The following is a 21906-nucleotide window of genomic DNA, read 5'->3' as shown; positions in this document are numbered from 1 at the left end:
CTTTGACTAAAACCAACCGTATTGGTAATGCTCCTACATGGTAAGCACCTGTTGTAGTCCTTACGATGCAACTAGTTAGCAACATAAGACACACAACAGCTTCATATTTGAGTAATTTAATTAATTAATTCATATAAATTGTAATTTATGTTGTAGAACAAAACGTGAAAATCTATTCAAGTAATGTTAACCACAGACCTTTTTGTTTCAAAGAAATCAAAAACACTATTCAATAAACCCATTGGAAATTTACAGAGAAACCCATGGCTTGAAAACAATTATTTCCTGGCTTTCAGGACCACAAAATGACCAGTTCTATATGAAAGTTCAAGAAAATTAATTTCAGTCAGCGTTCATTTCTTTCTCCTGCAGTGTTTGACTTTATTTTAAAAATATTTTATTCATTTATTCTTATCTATATTTAAACCTCTTCCAATTACTACTTTTCTTGGTTTGGCATTATTCTATCAACAAATAATAACAACATTTATAATATTGAATATTATAGTAATTTCAAACTTTATCATTCTTGTAGATTCTGTATCCCAGGCTAGCTCCTGGACTTTGGGCATGGTGAGCCTCCTGTGGCCTTATTACTCAGTAATCTTGCAAAGGTAAGGAGGGTTCTGAGACACTCACAAGTCTTACATCGTAATGATCTCCAAAGGGACGATTCTCTTAAAGTCCCAGCCCCTGAGAAACGCCAGATATATTTATTTAAAACAGACTTAGACTAGAGAGATCTGTACCTGTAGAGCCCTTCTTGTGGGCCCTTGCAACTGGTAACCTCTCACTATGTAAACAAAATACTGATTCCTGGAGGGACTATTGACACAAAAAGTAATATACACTGACAGAGCACTTTACTAGGCACCTACTTATTCAAGCTTCAGTTAATTTTCACATCAACCATCAATATGGGGAAAAAATTTGATCTCAGTGATTTCGACCGTGGCATGATTGTTCGTGCCAGAAGGGCTAGTTTGAGTGTTTCTGTAACTGCTGATCTCCTATGATTTTCACACACAACAGTATCTAGAGTTTACTCAGGATGGTGCCAAACACAAAAAACATCCATGGAGTGGCAGTTCTGCGGACAGAAACGCCTTGTTGATGAGAGAGGTCAATGGAGAATGGCCAGACTGCTTCGAGCTGTCAGAAAGGCTACGGTAACTCGGATAACAACTCTGTACAATTGTAGTGAGCAGCATAGCATCTCAGAATGCACAATATGTCGAACCTTGAGATGGATGGGCTACAACAGCAGAAGACCACGCCAGGCACTTTATTAGGACCATAGTGTTCCTAATAAAGTGGTCAGTGAATGTATATATCTTTCCATGATTTTAACATGAATTAAACTTAGACTGCTCCACAGGTCCCTGAAAAAGCAGACATTGGTCTAGAAGGAATTAGAAAAAATTATAAGACAGACGAAAGCATGGTTATACAAACTCCTGACAAATCACAAAGACAGGACTCGACAGAACTGGAGCAGAGCCCCCTCTTCACCTTCCTCCTCCGCAAAAATCTGCACTCGTCTGCACACAAACACTGAAACATGGCTCCCAGCAAATCTACAAGAGAGGACTTGGCAGTTAAAATCAGCCTTTCCTGATAGCAGATATACCGGCATTACCTTTCTGTGCTGCTTTGCATAGGCAAGGCAGATTTTCTCTCACAAGGGACTGAATAATTGTAGGCACAATAGCCGAGTTTTGCCCTTTGTTGTCCATTTTATTAGTACTAGGCAATAATAACATTAGAGTAAAGAGCCATCTGTAAAATGCAGTGATCATACTGACACAGAAAAGAAGGCAACACAGAAATCTGAGAATTTTTATGGAAGTACTGTACTCTACAGACGGTTTAATTTTGTGTTTGTCACCCACGGCTGGTAAAGTTGCGGGGGAAGAAGAGGACGGAAGCTGTCTCAGCAAAAGTGACGCATCCCTCAGCATCTCTCGAGAAATAAAAATGCTACAAAATTCAATAGAGTTGTTTCGTCTCAACATATGTGAACATCCTTACAAGTATAGTTTATTCAAAAGTGAAAATCTTCAAGTTTTCGTTTACTCACCCTCATGCTGTTCCGTCAGTTGTTCTGTGGAACACAAATTTAGAATTTAGACAGAATGACAGCCTCATTTACTATTCACTGTTATTGTATGAAAACAAAAAACAAAAAAGATGCAGTGAAAATTAATGGTGACTGAGATTGTCATTCTGCATTACATCTAATTTTGTGTTCCATGGAGGAAGGAAAGTCATACGGGTTTGGAACAACATGAGGGTGAGGAAATGATGACATAATTTCTGGGAGAACTATACCTTTAAAATTAGGCACATTTGCTCTGCAAGTGCAATATGGCAATGAGACTTTATTTCCCCTAATCTTTTTTAGTAATACCTATTTTTCCTATTTATCACTGTTTGCATTGCATTAGATACATTAGACTACATTTAAACTGCACTTACATTATCTGTTCAGGACTGCTAGCATTTAAGCCAAATAACATCTGTCTATAAGTTTGAGCAATGTGTATTTTACAGAATTAATACAGAGGCGCATAAATTAACCAAATCACAAAAGGTTACTCAGTGAGTATTTATTATATTTAATTGAGTCCGAGAGGTTTCATTTCGCATATACTGATCTCTGCTTCTAGTCTGTTCATCAGTGCATTGCTTATCCAGTGCTGATCAGCTGTAATGCATAGAAAAAAGGTTGAGGAAAAAACATACCTGAACTTTAAAAAAGCAGTTTGTCATAGATCAATCGAGCCCCTGAGACAAACCTATGAAAGATTTAGTCTCAGCATTCCTCCTCACATTATTATGTCATTGTATTTCCATCTCCCAAGACTACTGGCCTGCAAGATAGGTCTAAGAATGAGGCAGAACATCACAAAATAGGGCAACCCCTAGAGGTTTGCCTTGCCACTGTGTGATGTCTTGCAGTGCATTTCATTTATGACTGTTTTTTGATGACTGCAGTATGCTACTGGTGTAATATTCTAAAATATCTAACGGTCTGACTCAGGAAAGATGCCACATTGATGGTCTTCACTGCTTGTATGGTGTGACGGCAGCTACAGCAGCAGTCTCTTGAGCTCATGTGGGCAGGTGATGGGGAGGGCACAAGTGAAGTTTTCACACACATACGCAGCGGCTTTGCCGTCTTGAGGAAACAGAGTGGAGAGCACGGGCACCCACTGGTAAAGGAAGCCCTTTGTGTTACCATCTTCCAACATCAGGACCTGAAAAAAAGAGAAACAGGGAGAATAAGCCTGCTGAAAGGACCAGCTTAACCCAGAATGCTGGTCCATCAGGTTTATGATTGTTATTGCTCGTTTGGTGCTCATCTAGCTGGTTGACTAGCATAACCATGTTACATTAAATAAAGAAATATATATATATTATACATTAAATAAATGTATCCTACTATATATATATATTTATATATAAAACCTTGTGCAACAACACATACACATTCGTGGACATTGTATTTTGGCTACGCTATACGCAACGAATAATTTAAACTCATTTAAACTGACTGATCTCAGTTCAGGAGACTCAGTAAAGGGTCACTAAAGGGTTAAACTTTAGACACACGGAGTCATGTGACAAAACAACATGGCGCCGACCACAGCAGAGTTTGTCTTTGAGAGAAACACCAACAAAACTACATCTGGCAAGAAACCTAATTAAGTTTATACACTGAAACATGTTTGAGTCAAAAGATTAGTCTCTACTTTCATCCGATATGCCATTTAATTTATCGCGAAATGCCACGCTGCTAAACACAATTACACTAATGTGTACTTTAGTGCCTTTTTCCTTAGAAATCCTATATTTACTGCGCATTATCACATGAGAATCAATGGGTTCATCCAAAAGCTGAAAAATGTTGCTTTCAGAGGCTTTATATGGAGTTAGGATGAAAATAAGGTGCATTTGGAACTATTCTGAGTCCAGTGCAGTCAAACAGCACACTGGAGGTTAAGTCATTCACTAAATATGGAGCAAGGGAGCATCCTTATAGCTCTCTATGCAGCTAAGTGCATTCACTCCTATAATCCAGCCAAAAGTTCAGTTTCAGCTTGCAGATGATGTTTGGACCACTCAAGATGTTTGGCAGACATGGGACAATGGTAATCAGTACATAGATTCAGAAGTTTTTATTGTAGCTAATTACATCAAATGACTAATTTAGATCTTTGCATGCATTCTCCCACCATTATATGTAGGGAAACAGTATGTGTGAGCTAGGAATTAAATTAAACTTTCCTTATTCTACATTATTATGTAAGGAAATGATGTAGATGTAGCTGAATTAACATTACAATCAATTAATCTGTTCAAAATCAATCAAAATCAAATCAAATCACTTTTATTGTCACACAACCATATACACAAGTGCAATAGTGTGTGAAATTCTTGGGTGCAGTTCCGAGCAACATAGTAGTCGTGACAGTGATGAGACATATACCAATTTACAATAAACATCAGACAACACAATTTAAAATCTAATATACACATAATTACACACAACACAATATACAAATAATAACATACAATGTACAGTATACAATACACACAATATAGAATACACATTATACAATAAAAATAGTATATATAGTATATATAAAATATACAGTAGGTTGTATTGTACTGTATTGACATTCAGGCTGTCGGTTGATAGTAAGTTGCCAGTGTGTTGTTAAGAGAGAATATAATTTATGGCACTCCGGTGTGAGATATAAGAGTAATAAGAGTAATAAAGTGCAGTGCTGATGTATTTGATCGTGAGAGATCAAGAGTTCAAAAGTCTGATTGCTTGGGGTAAGAAGCTGTCATGTAGTCGGCTGGTGCGGGTCCTGATGCTGCGATACCACCTGCCTGATGGTAGCAGTGAGAACAGCCCATGGCTCGGGTGGCTGGAGTCTCTGATGATCCTCTGAGCTTTTTTCACACACCGCCTGGTATATATGTCCTGGAGGGAGGGAAGCTCACCTTCGATGATGTGTCTGGCAGTTCGCACCACCCTTTGCAGTGCTTTGCGGTTGAGGGCAGTGCTGTTGCCATACCAGGCGGAGATGCAGCCAGTCAGGATGCTCTCACAGTGCTGGTGTAGAACCGTGTGAGGATGTGGCGGTTCATTCCAAACTTCCTCAGCCGTCTCAGGAAGAAGAAGCGCTGATGAGCCTTCTTCACAACGGCCTCAGTGTAGACCGACCATGTGAGTTCCTGAGTGATGTGGACACCCAGGAACTTGAAGCTGCTGACTCTCTCCACTGGTGCTCCATTGATGGTGAGGGGGCTGTGTTCTCTTTCTCTTCTCCTGAAGTTCACCACAAGCTCCTTTGTCTTACTGACATTGAGGGAGAGGTTGTGCTCCTGACACCAATGTGTCAGAGAAACCAATGTCAGAGTGTTCGTCCAGCGAACACTCAGTATTGATTGTCTATCAACTCTCAGAAAGGATATTTTTTGTGGCCACAGAAAAATAACTCTTTCTTAGCATGTAGCTGTGATCAAATCGTTAAAATGATGTTGATTTACAAGCAGACCAGAATCAACTCGCAAGAATGTACACAAAAGCTTTATTTAACTAAATTACGAACACATAACTAATCTAAACAAACACATACACACAAATCACACATACATGGGAAATGGAAAAGTGAAAGTGAATGAAACCGGAACAGAACAGGGGAAAGAAGCTATGACAAGAGTCATTTAACCATCTGAAAGAACCATCAATTTCTTACTTCAAAGCACCTTTGTTAACAAAGGGGTTCACAGCTTATACTAAACCTCTGTTTAGTTAGTTAATTGTACGATACTTGCAATGCCTTGGCTGTTGAGAGAGAGCCTGGATGCAGTCTCAGGAGAAAGTCTTGATGGTTCCTTGAGTCGATGATGTTGAAGTTGCAATCAATTTCTTCTGTGTTGAATGAAGAAATGATGATGAACTTGCGGTGTTAGTTTGACTCCGTTATGGTCGAGGAAGTTATACATGGCTTAAGGCCTGCCGGCCCGCGACCTCGCAGTCGCACCGGGTGTTTCCGGTCCCGCACAAGCAGCAACCATGAGCAGAAGGGAGAAAGAGAAGAGGAAAGAGAGAGAAGAGGAGGGAGGAGAGAGAGAGGGAGGTCACTCCGACGGTGCCCTTTAACTCCTGAGGGAGGCCACTCCTCTCGAGTTTGGCTTGACCAATGAGAAAGGTGCAATTTTCCAGCGGGAAAAGTTCCTTTGTTTGGAAGCTGACTCATTTGCATGATTGGAGTAAGCTAGCAGTTTGTGCCCCTTTATGCTCTGATTAATATAACAAGCATACAATGCATGCTATAAGGAGGGTACTATACTCCAATGTTTATGGCATCACATGAGGATTAATTTGATAGGAAGCATGATACCAATAATTTTACATTATCTAGTGGTTCTGTCATAAAGCATGCACAAAACAGTATACAGTACAAAAGACACTATACGAGACAGTAATAATCATACGCACAATGTCCTGAGGATATGTATGTTCATTTGTAGAACAGTTTGTCTATAAATTAATGAAGAAAAGTCTGTTTTATGGGCTTTATGTGTCTTTCCTATGGGGGAATGGAGTGAGTTACTTCTTCCCACATTCCTTTGCTTTGCATGTGGCTACCTTCCCCCACCTGGAATGTCTCTGAGGTCCACTAGTTGCTGGACTAGTGTCAGCAAAGGGGGAGTAAAAGCTCATGATTAATGGGAGAGCCGACATCTCAGAGTCTGCTCGGGCCTACTTGAACCTTTGCTTTTTATGGTTTTGAGACGTCTGTTGGATTATTCATTAAATAATGAATAATTGTGTGTCTGATTGGTCCAGATGCTACATAATGTATAAATTTAATTTAACATGGTTGGCAGTGATTGGATGATGCTGGTCATTACTCAGAATTAATTATGCTAATTTCTGATGTATTGTCTTTAACATCTCAAAAACATGAATAACCAACACTCCTGGAAACATAATAAACAATTTGATAAAAAAAAATAAAAAAATTAAAAATCTGACTTTCTATAGCTTGGTATTATTTCACAATATTTTTTGTCCACATATTTCGCCATACATTTTTAATAAAACTATTTGCATCTACAAATGTTATTAGGTGCTACTAGTTACAAATCAAATAGGTAAATGGACAACAGTCAGTATATACAGTGCATTCATAAAGTATTCAGACCCCTTCATTTTTTTCACATTTTGTTATGTTGCAGCCTTATGCTAAAATGCTTTAAATATTTTTTTCACATCAATCTACACTCCATACCCCAAAATGAAAAAGCAAAAAACAGATGTTTGATAACTCTGCAAATTTATTAAAAAGAAAAATCTGAAATATCACATTGGCATAAGTATTCAGACCCTTAACTCAGTACTTAGTTGAAGCACCTTTGGCAGCGATTACAGCTTCAAATATTTTGGGGTATGATGCGACAAGCTTTGCACACCTGGATTTGGGGATTTTCTACCATTCTTCTCTGCAGATCCTCTCAAGCTCTGTCAGGTTGGATAGGGACCGTCGGTGGACAGCCATTTTCAGGTCTCTCCAGAGATGTTCGATTGGGTCCAAGTCCGGGCTCTGGCTGGGCCTCTCAAGGACATTCACAGAGTTTTCCCTAAGCCACTCTTGCATTGTCATGGCTGTGTGCTTAGGGTCATTGTCCTGTTAGAAGGAGAACCTTCACCCCAGTCTGAGGTCCTGAGTGCTCTGGACCAGGTTTTCATTAAGGATATCTCTGTATTTTGCTGTATTCAGCTTTCCCTCAACCCTGACCAGTCCCCCTGTCCCTGCCACTGAAAAACACTCACACAGCATGATGCTACCACCACCATGCTTCACCACTGGGATGGTATTACGCAGGTGATGATCGGTGCCTGGTTTCCTCCAGACATGATGCTTGGAATTGAGGCCAAACAGTTCAATCTTCGTTTCATCAGAGAATCTTGTTTCTCACAGTCTGAGAGTTCTTTAGGTGCTTTTTTGAAATTCTAAGCAGGCTTTCATGTGTCTTGAACTGAGGAGATGCTTCCGTCTGGCCACTCTGCCATAAAGCCCAGATCAGTGGAGTGTTGTATTGATCCTCCCATCTTCACACATGATCTCTGGAGCTCAACCAGAATGACCATCGGGTTCTTGGTCACCTCTCTTACCAAGGCCCTTCCTCCCCAATTGCTCAGTTTGGCCTAGACTTCTGAGATGCTATTCTTCTCACCACAATTGTACAGAACTGCCACTCACTGGATGTTGTTTGTTTTTGGCACCATTCAGAGTAAATTGTAGAGACTGTTGTGCATTAAAATCCCAGAAGATCAGCAGTTACAGAAATACTCAAACCAGCCCATCTGGCACCAACAATCATGCCATGGTCCAAATCACTGAGATCACATTTTTTTCCCCATTCTGATGGCTGATGTGAACATTAACTGAAGCTCTTGACCTGTATCTGCATGATTTTATGCACTGCACTGCACTGCTGCCACCTGATTGACTGATTAGATAATCACATGGATGATTGTTGGTGCCAGGCAGGCTGGTTTGAGTATTTCTGTAACTGCTGATCTCCTGGGATTTTCACTCAAACAGTCTCTAGAATGTACTCCGAATGGTGCCAAAAACACAAAACATCCAGTGAGTGGCAGTTCTGCAGATGAAAACGCCTTGTTGATGAGAGAGGTCAACAGAGAACGACTGGTTCAAACTGACAATCTACGGTAACTCAGATAACCGCTCTGTTTTGGCGGCATGAGGGGGACCTACACAATATTAGGCAGGTGGTTTTAATGTTGTGGCTGATTAGTGTGTGTGTATTTATATATATATATATATATATATATATATATATATATATATATATATATATATATATATATACAGTTGTGCTCAAAAGTTTGCATACTCTGGCAGAAATTGTGAAATTTTGGCATTGATTTTGAAAAATCTTTTCTTTAAGGATAGTGATCATATGAAGCCATTTATTATCACATAGTTGTTTGGCTCCTTTTTAAATCATAATGATAACAGAAATCACCCAAATTGCCCTGATCAAAAGTTTACATACCCTTGAATGTTTGGCCTTGTTACAGACTCACAAGGTGACACACACAGGTTTAAATGGCAATTAAAGATTAATTTCCCACACCTGTGGCTTTTTAAATTGCAATTTGTGTCCATGTATAAATAGTCAATGAGTTTGTTAGCTCTCACATGGATGCATTGAGCAGGCTAGATGAGCTGAGCCATAGGGAGCAGAAAAGAACTGTCAAAAGACCTGCGTAACAAGGTAATGGAACTTTATAAAGATGGAAAAGGATATAAAAAGGTATCCAAAGCCTTGAAATGCCATTCAGTACTGTTCAATCACTTATTAAGAAGTGGAAAATATGGGGATCTCTTGATACCAAGCCAAGGTCAGGTAGACCAAGAAAGATTTCAGCCACAACTGCCAGAAGAATTGTTCGGGATACAAAGAAAAACCCACAGGTAACCTCAGGAGAAATACAGGCTGCTCTGGAAAAAGACGGTGTGGTTGTTTCAAGGAGCACAATACGACGATACTTGAACAAAAACGAGTTGCCAGAAAGAAGCCAATGCCACAAAAAAGCCCGGTTACAATATGCCCGACAACACCTTGACACGCTTGACAGCTTCTGGCATACTGTAATTTGGAGTGACGAGACCAAAATAGAGCTTTATGGTCACAACCATAAGCACTATGTTTGGAGAGGGGTCAACAAGTATTGTGCTCCTTGAAACAACCACACCGTCTTTTTCCAGAGCAGCCTGTATTTCTCCTGAGGTTACCTGTGGGTTTTTCTTTGTATTCCGAACAATTCTTCTGGCAGTTGTGGCTGAAATCTTTCTTGGTCTACCTGACCTTGGCTTGGTATCAAGAGATCCCCGAATTTTCCACTTCTTAATAAGTGATTGAACAGTACTGACTGGCATTTTGAAGGCTTTGGATATCTTTTTATATCCTTTTCCATCTTTATAAAGTTCTGTTGCCTTGTTACGCAGGTCTTTTGGCAGATCTTTTCTGCTCCCCATGGCTCAGTATCTAGCCTGCTCAATGCATCCACGTGAGAGCTCACAAACTCATTTACTATTTATACACAGACACTAATTGCAATTTAAAAAGCCACAGGTGTGGAAAATTAATCTTTAATTGCCATTTAAACCTGTGTGTGTCACCTTGTGTGTCTGTAACAAGGCCAAACATTCAAGGATATGTAAACTTTTGATCAGGGCAATTTTGGTGATTTCTGTTATCATTATGATTTAAAAAGGAGCCAAACAACTATGTGATAATAAATGGCTTCATATGATCACTATTCTTAAAGAAAAGACAGTTTTTTTTTGCATGATCAGTCATATTTTCAAAATCAACGCCAAAATTTCACAATTTCTGCCAGAGTATGCAAACGTTTGAGCACAACTGTATATATATATATATATATATATATATATATATATATATATATATATATATATATATATATATTTAAGCAATATCACATGAGCAAGAGTGCGATATAGCCCTACATCAGCACTGCTGTGATTCGGCCGCAGGCCGAGTGCCGTAGGTAATCACAGCAGTGCTGATTTAGGGCCATATAGCATGATTGCGAGTGTAATATTGCTTATATACAACAGTTCAATGAACAAGTACATTTTAAAAAATTTGGAATAACTGAGTACAGTCATAAAACGCATTTGTGCATGGAACTACTTTATTACGCAGCGGATCAGAATCTGCTGTTGCTGGTTCAAATCAAATGATGCGTCCAAGCCATAATTAGTAATTCAAAAATGTCACTTCAGAAATAGTATCAGGGCTTGTGCGGTTTCTAACAAGTTATTGGATAAACAAGGATTGATGGATGGATGTGTGTGTGTGTGTGTGAGAGAGAGAGAGAGAGAGAGAGAGAGAGACGGAGCGTGTGCGATCACCTGTTGCCAAACCCAAGCAGAGATGCTGTCAGCTTTCTGAAGATCAGCTTTCTCAGTGGAAAAGTAGCCATCCAAGCGGCTCCTTATTTCTCCCTATTTCACGGCAGCCGGTGCGCAAGAGTCTTTCACTATAGAAACCGCAATGTCCTCCACCATTTTAAACAGTGTGTCCACTCCAATGTGGAAAGTCCGATAAGAGGTAAGCGCCTTCAGTTTGTGTAATTAATCAGTCTGTTGTGTCTCTCAGCTGTGATGAGCCGTAATGCTGAAGTTGTTCGTTTAAAGCTGTTTAAAGCTATTTCCTAGCTTTAGTAGTGTAGTAATACAAGTGATCACGTTGTGCTGTATGTAAACACTGGCTGACGCAGATTCACTTCAAGTCACCTAACTGGCTCATATTACACATAAAAATGATCTTTTGCCACCACCTGCTGGCTAACATATATAATGTAAAAAAATAAATAAATACATGTAAAAAAAGACAAACAGTAGCTCTTAACACATCTGCACTGCTCTTACATTTTAGTTTAGAATGGCACGAACACAAGTGGAGTTATACACACAGTGAAGCGTCGGAGTGCTGATGGTGTGAGACCATCAGTGCTCATGGAATGTCTCTCGTCCAATCAGATCCGAGGACCGGAACTAACTGTTGTATATATATTTTATATATATATATATATATATATATATACTGTATATATTTACAGTATATACATACACTGGTGGCCAAAAGTTTGGAATAATGTACAGATTTCGCTGTTTCGGAAGGAAATTGGTACTTAATTCATCAAAGTGGTGTTCAACTGATCACAAAGGATAGTCAGGACATTACTGATGTAAAAAACAGCACCATCACTATTTGAAAAAATCTAGACAGGCCCCATTTCCAGCAGCTATCACTCCAACACCTTATCCTTGAGTAATCATGCTAAATTGATAATTTGGTACTAGAAAATCACTTGCCATTATATCAAACACAGTTGAAAGCTATTTGGTTCACTAAATTAAGCTTAATCAATAGTCAGTATTAGGTCAAAAATGGCAAAAAAAGAAACAGCTTTCTCTAGAAACTCGTCAGTCAATCATTGTTTTGAGTAATGAAGGCTATACAATGCTTGAAAGATTTCATACAAAGGTGTACACTACAGTTTACAAAGACAAAGGACAACTGGCTCTAACAAGGACAGAAAGAGATGTGGAAGGCCAGATGTACAACTAAACAAGAGGATAAGCACATCAGAGTCTCTAGTTTGAGAAATAGACGCCTCACATGTCCTCAGCTGACAGCTTCATTGAATTCTACCCGCTCAACACCAGTTTCATGTACAACAGTAAAGAGAAGACTCAGGGGTACAGGCCTTATGGGAAAAATTGCAAAGAAAAAGCCACTTTTGAAACAGAAAAACAAAAAGAAAAGGTTAGAGTGGGCAAAGAAACACAGACACTGGACAACAGATAACCCCATTGAGCTTTTGTGAGATCAGCTAGACTGTAAGATGTGTGAGAAGTGCCCGACAAGACAGCCACATCTATGGCAAGTGCTACAGGAAGCGTGGGGTGAAATGTCACCTGAGTATCTGGACAAACTGACAGCTAGAATGCCAAGAATCTGCAAAGCTGTCATTGCTTCATGTGGAGGATTTTTGGAGGATTTTTTTTATGAGAACTCTTTGAAGTAGTTTAAGTTCTGAACATTTTTTTCAAATTGAAATAGTAATTTTTCATATTATTGTCCCGACTATACATTGTGATCAGTTGAATGCCACTCTGGTGAAAAAAAGTACCAAATTCTTTTCATAAGAGCAAAATCTGTACATTATTCCAAACTTTTGGTCACCAGTGTATACATATACTGTACATGTAATTTATACTATCAAAATATTTATAATGAAAATTATAATAATAATATTTTTTCATTTATTACAAATCCAAATGCGATCCGAACCCGAAGTTTTACTTCAAAAACTGACCCAAACCTGAAGGTTTGTTGAGTCTCGTCCAGCTCGGGTCATACTTTTACCAGCATCCCATGTTGGGTACCAGCATTGTTGGTCTTTTCAACATGGAAAAGAGGGAAAAGGGAGGAAAAGGAAAGAAAAACATTGGGAGGAGGGCAAAGAGAGATAGTCACAACTCTCATCATAATGTCAGTTAGGTGGGATAGTTGGTGAGGGTGACCACGGGCTATATACTCTTACTCTAATGCAAAATTGATGACCCCTGTGGCTTGATATGCTTCCTTGGCTAATAATAACCCATGATAAAGTACAGCGCAGAGCGATTACAGTGGCAGCCCTATCAATGGTTCATTTCTATGGTTTTCGTTTATTTCTAGCCCCTCTTTTGCCTTGGGGGTTGCACCAAACAAGAGCCAAAGCACCCACCATAGGAGAAATGACCCTGACCTGTCCTTCAACCATCCTTCACCTATTCCACACCTATTCAACCACTTACACAATCTTTCACCAATTTGTGACTTATAGTCACTGACCATAAAATAAACTCAGGAACATTACAGCCACCTAAGCAACGCCATGTAAATCTTGTCTCTTAATTATTCAGTTCTATTGATTAATGCAGACTGTAGGATAACACCCCTCCCTTTTCTTCAGCTCTCTCACAGTAGGGAAAGACTGAAATAACTCGATCAGGTCCAACTCTTGTCAGGGGGGCTGGCTGTCACAGCAGCAGGGGAGGACACTGTGGTAGCTGTACTAAGTTCTGCTTCTTGAAGCAGTGGAGAAGAAATTGAACCTTCAAACACACAATACCACAGCAAGTTGGGAGAAAGAGAACAGAAAGAAAGTGTGAGGCTGAGCTGCCAGTGGCAATGAATTACAGAAGGGAAAAGCATGAAAGAGCAAAACTACTTTTCCTCAGCGAGATGATTTTATTGCCAAGCCAAAACCTGCCACGGCATGAAATCCAGGAGGAGGGTTGGAGGGTTGGACTTGAGAATATGACAGAGGTTATATTTTAGGATGGCACTTGAGGCAGAGCTTAGAACCAGCTTTTTGTCAAATATTCCAAGCCTAGCAAGAGTCAGACATAGACTCTGTTTCCAGTTCACACTGTTGGTCTCCACAAAGGACTTCCTCTCTGTTATTTTTTGACAGGCATGGTAAACAACTCAACTCTGCAGCCCTGTCCCTGGACTTCTAAGCACAATATACTGTTCCTGTCTGTTTGCGAGACTCTTCCCTTTATTGCAGCTCAGGGACCAAGACAATTACTCATCATTACTTTCCTGCTAGCAGCCTGGCAAAGCTTTCTCTCATAATTGTTGTGACCTCAAATGGGCTGTCTGCAGACTGACTCAAAGAAATGTGACAGTCCACTGAGGTAACATACAAACAAAAATCAACCAGAAGACAAAACACAGACTGAAAAGATTAATGGGGCCTGTGGTTAAAGGGACAGTTCACACAAAAATGAAAATTATGTTATCATTTACATAATGATAATATACACTGCCTGGCCAAAAAAAAAGTCACATACTCTAATATTTAGTTGGACTGCCTTTAGCTTTGATTATGGTGCGCATTCGTCGTGGCATTGTTTTTCGACCATCTTGTGCAACATCACAACATTTCCATCCAGATTTGCATTCATTTTTGGCCGAGATCTTGTATTGATGACGGGAGAGTCGAACCACTCCGTAAAGTCTTCTCCAGCACATCCCAAAGACTTTCAATGGGCTCAGGACTCTGTGGTGGCCAATTCATGTGTGAAAATGATTCCTCATGCTCCCTGAACCACTCTTTCACAGTTTGAGCCCGATGAATCTTGGCATTGTCGTCCTGGAATATGCCCGTGCCGTCAAGGAAGAAAAAAATCCATTGATGGGTTAACTTGGTCATTCATTACATCCAGGTAGACAGCTGACTTCATTTTATTGCCGCATAACGTTGCTGAGCCTAGACCTGACCAATTGAAGCAAACCCTGATCATAACACTGCCTCCAGAGGTCATTATGTACAGTGGGCATTATGCATGACAGGTGCATCGCTTCATGCGCTTCCCTTCTTGCTCTGACACACCCATCGCTTTGGAATAGGGTAGATCTGGACTCATCAGACCACATGACCTTTTCCATTGCTCCACAGTCCAATCTTTATGCTCCCTAGTAAATTGAAGTAGTTTTTTTCTGATTAGCCTCACTAACAAGTGACTTTCTTGTGGTCACACAGCTGTTTAGTCTCAATCCTGTAAGTTCTCATCACATTGTGCGTGTGGAAATGCTCTTACTTTTACTATAAAACATAGCTGTGAGTTCTACTGTCAATTTTTTATGATGTGACTTCAAGTGTATTAGTGATCTCCGATCACAATCATTCAAGATTTTTTTCCGACCACATTTCTTCCATGAAGCTGATGGTTCATCACTATCCTTCCAGGTTTTAATAATGCGTTGGACAGTTCTTAACCCAATTCCAGTGATTTCAGCAATCTCCTAAGTTGTTTTCTTTGCTTGATGCTGGCCAATAATTTGTCCCTTCTGAAACACAGTAACATCTTTTCCACGACCACAGGATACGTCTTTTGACAGGGTTGTTTAAGAAATGAGAAGCTGTACACTCCATCAGTTAGGGTTAAAAGAATTGTTGCCAGCTGACACATATTAATCACTGCAATAATGATCCAATCACAGGCTCTTAAGTATCTGCTTATTTAAATCCAAACAGCGACTTTTTTTTTTGGCTAGGCAGTATAACATCATGTTATATATGATATCATGTTATTCCAAACCTGATGACTTTCTTTATTTTGTGGAATACAAATGGATTTGTTGAGAGTATCTTAGTCTCAGTCTCCATTCACTTTCATTGCAATGCATGCATATTTTTTCCATACAATGAAATTAATGGTGACTAGTGTTAATTTTGTTAACGAAAACTATGACAAAAATGTTCAAGGCAGTGGTGTTACATTATGTAGGCTGTGTTTTATAACTAAACCAAACTCATTAAGCTAATAGCTGAAAATGAGCGGCAAATGTAACGCAGGCTTGAGTATAGACCAATGACTTATGTATTTGGCATGTATTTGGTGACAGTGCTGTTTATTTGTCCTTCACATTACCATCAAAATGAATTTGATTTGGCATCAAAATGAATTTGATTTGGCATCAACATGAATTTGATTTGGCATCAACATGAATTTGAATATGTTATAAAAACTAACTGCCTAAAAACATACCTCAAAAAAGGTGTCTGCAGTAATATGCCTGCATAACCTGCATAAAGTACATACCACCTAGTTTTGATTGTGTAGATTTTTCTTTTTCTGGATACTCAGGGTTTGTTATTAAGTTAAAATCATAGCAATGATTTACTTATAGTGCAACACTTGGATTTCTTGATGTTGCATCTGTTTAAATGTGACTAAAATATGACTAAAATGTCAACAGTTTTCATTGACTAAAACTAGACTAAAATACTGAGGGTTTTCTTTGACTAAGATAAGACTAAAATGCCCAGACTTTTAGTCAACTAAAACAGGATAAAAAAAAATAAAAAAAAACAGGATAAGGTTGACTAAATATGATAAAAACTAACAAGGACATTTGACACAGGACTAAGACTAAGAGTAAATTAAAAATAGCTGACAAAATGAACACCAATGGTGACTGAGGCCGTCATTCTGCCTAATTTCCCGTTGTGTGAGTTTAAGTTTGGAACAACCTGAGGGTGAGTAAATGATTTCAGGATTTTACTTTTTGGTGAACTATCCCTTAAGGCAAAGGCAAATGTTTTTGGTCTGTCTCTTAATTTCATCAAAACATTACTTCTTTTGTTTGAGCATCCTGACCAGCCAAAACAACATTGCCTCAAACAATGGCATGAGCTATCTGTTTCTCTGCCCAATGGAAGATGAGGCAAGTGTTCGGGAAACCTGTTTGAGAACAGTCATTATTTTTACCATTTTTTTTTGGGTGATGCTAGTGGTCCAGAAATTACACACTTTAACTTTAAATTCTGTCATTACCCACATCTCATCATCGGAGGTCATTGTCGCCTGAATACTGGACGGGGACTCTAATTGCTGCACCTGTTTCTCATTTCCGTCAATCTGCTACTCATAAATATATACTCTGTTGCTAGTGCCACTTTTTGCAAAGTATTGCATGTTCTCTGACTGCAATTATTGTGCTTTTGTACTCTCTTGGCTACCTGTTCTCTTGCTCGTGCCCCTAGTTTTAACCTTTAGTCTCAAGTTCTTTGGAGTAGTCTTCTGTTTTGGGCTATCTCTATCCTATGATCCAACTACTGTGTTTTTGAATTATGTCTCAGCTTCTGTGGTCATGCTTTTTCTATTGAAACCCTTCTGTCCAGAATCCATCTCCTGATTTACAAATTCCCATGAGCTAAACCATGCAAGCACACATTGATATCCTTCTTCCAGACTGTCAGCTTCTACCTAGTCTCACCTAAACACATATAACAAACACACACGCACGCACGCTGGGGAATTTCATCAGCTTTCTCTTCTGGCAGGTTGGAGCCTCTCAGGGGAGCTTGAGGCTGTCAGTGTGCACAAGTAGAGCACACAGCCATTAGTCATTTAATTATCTGCTGTAAGTTTATTTCTTGGTAGGACAGGAGCAGAGCATCATGGCCTCACTGATTCCTGTGTCTTTGTATATGTCTCTCAAAGATGAAGGCCAGTAAACAGAATAAGTATCTGCAGCTTAGTGAAAGGTACTGCTAGTGTTTCTTTGATGAGTCAAATGACAAACCATCAATGTGACTTTTTCATATTTTCATAAAACATGTATTGTCATCTAATGGAAAAACATTCGCTGTTGCGGACTAAACTGCCAAAAATATAAATGTAATTTAACATGGCATGGTAGTGCTTACGACTAAACACTGAAAGAATCTTTGTCTTTTGTCCAGTACAAATATCTTTAACATCCTAAAAACATGATACATTTACATGAAGACCTGAAATAGATAATAAGACTTGTTTTCAGAGAATATATCTTGAATTATAGGGATAGTTCACCCAAAAATGAAAATTATCTCATCATTTACTCACCCTTTTGTTCAAACCTGTAAGACTTTCTCTATTCAGTGGAACACAAAAGGAGATGTTTAGCAGAATGACAGCCTCAGTCACCATTCACTAAAATTAAAGGGATAGTTCACCCAAAGATAAAAATTTTCTCATCATTTACTCACCTCATGCCATCCCAGATGTAAAGACTTTCTTTCTTCTGCTGAACACAAACAAAGATTTTTAGAAGAATATCTCATCTTTGTAAGTCCTCACAATGCAAGTGAATGGTGAACAGAACTCCAAAAGCTCCAAAAAGTAAAAAAAAGTCAGCATAAAAGTAATCCATATAACTCCAGTGGTTAAATCTATATATTCAGAAGCGATAAGATAGGTGTGGGTAAGAAACAGATGAACATTAAAGTCTTTTTTACTACATTCTCCTCCCTGCACAGTAGGTGGCAATATGCACGAAGAATGTGAATCAGCAAAAACAAAAGAAGAATGTGAGGTAACACTTTATTTGGATGGTCCCAAGTAGATATTTAACTGACTATAAGTGACTTATCAACTGGCTTGCTATAGCTAGTAAACAGTGTTTTAACAAACATTCAGTAGACTATCAATAGCCTGTACAACGGCAGCAAAATAACAGCTTATCAACTGACTTGCTATAGCTAGTAAACAGTGTTTCAACAAACATTCAGTAGACTTTCAGTAGCCTGTATGTAGATCTCTATTAATGACCTACTTATATTATTGTTGAGAACATCAGTTCATTAAAAGGTCATTAATAAAGATCAGGCAACTGAAAGTCTACTGAATGTTTGTTGAAACACTGTTTACTAGCTATAGCAAGCCAGTTGATAAGTCACTTATAGTCAGTTAAATATCTACTTGGGACCATCCAAATAAAGTGTTACCGAATGTGAAAGTGGAGATTGATGATAAAATGTTTTTTTAAAAAGACTAAAATATTAAACTGTTTCTCACTCACACTTTTCGTATTGCTTTTAAAGATATGGATTTAACCACTGGAGTTGTATAGATTACTTTTATGCTGCCTTTATATCCTTTTTGAGCTTCAACATTTTGGTATCCATTCACTTGCATGTATGGACATACAGAGCTGAAATATTATTTTAAAAATCTTTGTTTTTGTTCAGCAGAAGTAAGAAAGTCTTATACATCTGGGATGGCATGAGGGTGAGTAAATGATGAGTGAATTTTCATTTCTGGGTGAACTATCCCTTTAAATGGAAAACATGTGCAATAAAAGTGAATAGGGACTGAGGATAACATTCTGCCAAACATCTCCTTTAGTTGTTTTAACAGAAGAAAGCAAGCCATTAAGGTTTGGAACAACATGAGGGTGGGTAAATGTAACAGCATTTTCATTTTTGGGTGAACTATTCCTTTAAGCTTATTTTCTTACCCAATTGGCAAACAGTTTTTTCTTGTTTTAAGCATAAATCTAACCAATTTTAGTCTGGTTGATGCTTAAAGGATTTTAGATTTGAAGGAAGTTTAGATATGTTTTCAGGAAAACAAGATAAAAAATACTGATTAGGAAAATTTATTTAGTAACACTTTACAATAATGTTGTATTTGTTAACATTAGTTAACTATATACCTTTACATGAACTAACAATTAACAATATTTTTTCAGCACTTAATTACTTAATCTTGCTTAATTTTAATTTCAACATACTAATACATTTTAGAAATGAAAAACTGTAGCCTATACATTAACATCTGTAAATGCATTATGAACTAACATGACCTAACAATTACCAACAAAAATATTACATAAATAACATTAAACAAGATTAATAAATGCTGTAATAAAATATTGTTTATTGTTAGTTTATGATACTTAATGTATTAAGTAATGTTAACAAATATACATTTTCTGTAAAGTATTACCATTTATTTTTGGCAGTGAATGCTCAGTACAAGACTTCAATTACAGCATAAATAAGACTAACTCCACCTCTGTCAGACCATAAAGCATGCCACAATCAACCAACTTACACTCAACACAAGCAGTGCAACAGGGTGAAGGTTCTACTTCCAGCATGACCACAACTCAATGTGAGCAAAATATGAAAAGGGCAACTACCCAAGCAGAGAACATTTTCTTCTTTTCTATTTCATCTGATCTACAGCATGACCTCTGCCGACTCTATTCCTCTGGTCTGAGGATTTAATGATGTTAAGGGTTGATAATTCCTACAGGGTGGATGCATAGGTCAGTCTACGCATATATCAGGATCAGCTCGTAAGATGGTCAAAGCATTTCTTACCCTGACTCATGAAACTTCCAGATCCCAATGGGGCATATGTATGGAGACTGCACCATTTTTAAAAAGACTAAACTAGATGAAAATGAGTAGTGCTAGCTTGTCCGTCTAAAGCCCAATTCCTATTACGCACTCGGTTCTCTCTTGGGTTGCTCATTAAAGCTAGTCAGGAATTCATCCGGTAGCAAAGAAACTCTAAAGCGACAATTTCCCATGAGGTGGAGAACCTGAGGAAATGCTCTCATAAGGAGCGTGAAAGACTTGAAGGGGAATTTAATTGTCTAACTGTCGTTTTAATTAAAAATGTGTCTCTCTATGTTGTTTTTCCAGGGTGAACTCAGATCATTAAGTTTTCAACTTAGTTTAGGCAACTGAAAGGTACTGGAAGTGTCTTGTAAGGTAAGGCAAGGCCTTATGAGCTTTGTGTATTAATACCATTAAAAATTATCTTCAGTATGACTACAGGCCTTTACTGCAGTGCAAAGCAAAACGCAATAACACATTTTGTCAAAAGTGAGTTATGACCAAAATCAGGTCTCTCAGACTGTGGCTGTGTCCCAAATGGCACCCTCCGCCCTTGCGGTCTTTCCTCTGAGTGCAGATTTTGGTGACATAAGCAAGTGCAGAACAATGGGGTGTAAGTCAGCAAGTCCATGAGGGTGCATGAGTGATAAAAAATGTGCATTTTGGGACAGACTTCAAGACTCCAATCAGATGACACATTTTTTTACATTGTTTTTATATACATGCAGTTTTACAAATTATTATTTGAAAAAGTAATGTCATTGATAGATAGGGTAAAGAAACACACTTTAAACTCACTACTGAATATTTGCTTTTATTAAATAAATTCAAGCAACACACTAACATTTTAAATCTTTAGAGAACAAATAAACAATTAAGACACATGGATGGTTACAGGCAGGTGCTTAGAACACAGTTAAATGTATAGAAAGAAAATACCACCATATATTTGCAAAAATAGTTATAAAATACAGTCACACTTCTGCAGGTATAAATATCACTGTTAGTGTTGCTATATAAATAAATATAAGCAATCTTACAAGCTACAGCCACGTGCATTCAATTATTCTCTCCTCTCCTGATGTTTTAGAGACTCACAATAATTCTATAATCCTCTTTGAAACAACATCAAAGGTTTAATGTAAGGTTACTTAATTTTATATACATAAAACTTCCCCAAGAAAAACTAAGAAAATGTAATTCAATATCTCAAAGAAATAAAACAAAGTTTTGAACAAGTTCTACATATCAGACTTAAAAGTTATACTATATACACATAAGCAAGTGATTCGCCATTATTATTAAAATAAAAAATTATTCAAATAAATTTTTAATTCGCGATTGATCATTGCCTCATCCGCCATGTTTTGTCCTCCAGCTTGGAAACTCCAGCCTGCTGTAATTGGTCGAGAGGATCAGTAGCAGTGACTGTTGGGTAATAGTCCACTGTGAAGCCTGCACGAGCACCCCTCGGAGTGCTAAAATGTCAAATGGAACACCTTACAGTCTCGTGGTCTTCGTGGGAACACGCAAATGAAAGTCACAAGACTGCAAGTCCACATCAAGTGTGCCATTTGGGA

The 21906-nt window shown here is 38.3% G+C and overlaps 1 pseudogene; it reads right to left on the bottom strand.

Moving 5' to 3' along the window:
• Positions 1-1902: 1902 nt before the first annotated feature.
• Positions 1903-21906, bottom strand: part of LOC127423074 (spermatogenesis-associated protein 20-like) — an 82769-nt pseudogene continuing 62765 nt past the window's right edge.

The sequence above is a fragment of the Myxocyprinus asiaticus genome, chromosome 32 (assembly GCF_019703515.2).
Source record: "Myxocyprinus asiaticus isolate MX2 ecotype Aquarium Trade chromosome 32, UBuf_Myxa_2, whole genome shotgun sequence".
In the NCBI taxonomy this organism is placed as follows: domain Eukaryota; kingdom Metazoa; phylum Chordata; class Actinopteri; order Cypriniformes; family Catostomidae; genus Myxocyprinus; species Myxocyprinus asiaticus.
This window is presented reverse-complemented; position numbering and strand designations above follow the sequence as displayed.